The sequence below is a fragment of the Frankliniella occidentalis genome, unplaced genomic scaffold (genome assembly GCF_000697945.3).
Source record: "Frankliniella occidentalis isolate FOCC.00 unplaced genomic scaffold, Focc_3.1 Scaffold30, whole genome shotgun sequence".
Lineage (NCBI taxonomy): Eukaryota > Metazoa > Arthropoda > Insecta > Thysanoptera > Thripidae > Frankliniella > Frankliniella occidentalis.
Genome location: NW_026267160.1, coordinates 28,419 through 29,206, shown reverse-complemented (window position 1 = coordinate 29,206; position 788 = coordinate 28,419).

Here is a 788-nt window from a genome sequence, read left to right as displayed (position 1 = left end):
CGAGCCATGCACTGCCTTCGCTGCCTCGCCCGCCTGGCCGGTGGATGCTGATGACTAAGACTTCAACTTCAAAAAGGGTTATAACGACTGCTTGTTCGTAGCGAACTAGAGCCACCCGTAACTCAGTGGCACGGGAAAATCTGGCCGGGAAACATCCTGACGAGACCTAAAGGCTTTAGCGCACGCGAAGCCTAATAACTCTTAGAAGCTACCGAGCGCGCTGGGTGGTGGGGGAAGCAGCGGGGCTCTAGCGGAGCGGTAGTGGCGTGGCCGTGCGGGCCGCTCTGCACGGCTTCAGTTCAAAGCGATTTGAACGCGAATGGTTAAAGCTACGGTGGATGTGAGAACAGCAGCATGAGCTGAAGTATAGTCGCACAGTGTTTCCACGGGGCTGTCATTAAAGTCCCCCACGCGTTTAGAAGATATGCCGTGAGATGTTTAAAATTGAAAGAGTCGAAATAAAAATTTTGTGTTTGACTCGCGTTTATAGTTCGAAATACATTTTGCGCTCGACTAGTGTTGGTTGGGGCTTATCCCCTCCACCGTGAGCCCGTGTCTGTCTGGCGAGCCGGCTCTGCTAGTGTGCTAACGCACAAATTGTTGTAGTTCTGCCCTGCCTCGGCTGCAGTAGTCGTAAAGGGCGACCTTGGGCGACGGGGCGACGCCGACTGCTCGCGGCCTGTCGCGGCGTTGGCATTCGGCTTGCCCAATCTTCGGACTCCTTTCGGTATAAGACGGTTCTATAAGGGGAGTGTCTCGCATGCGCAGTAGCGTACTCGCCCCCCCCC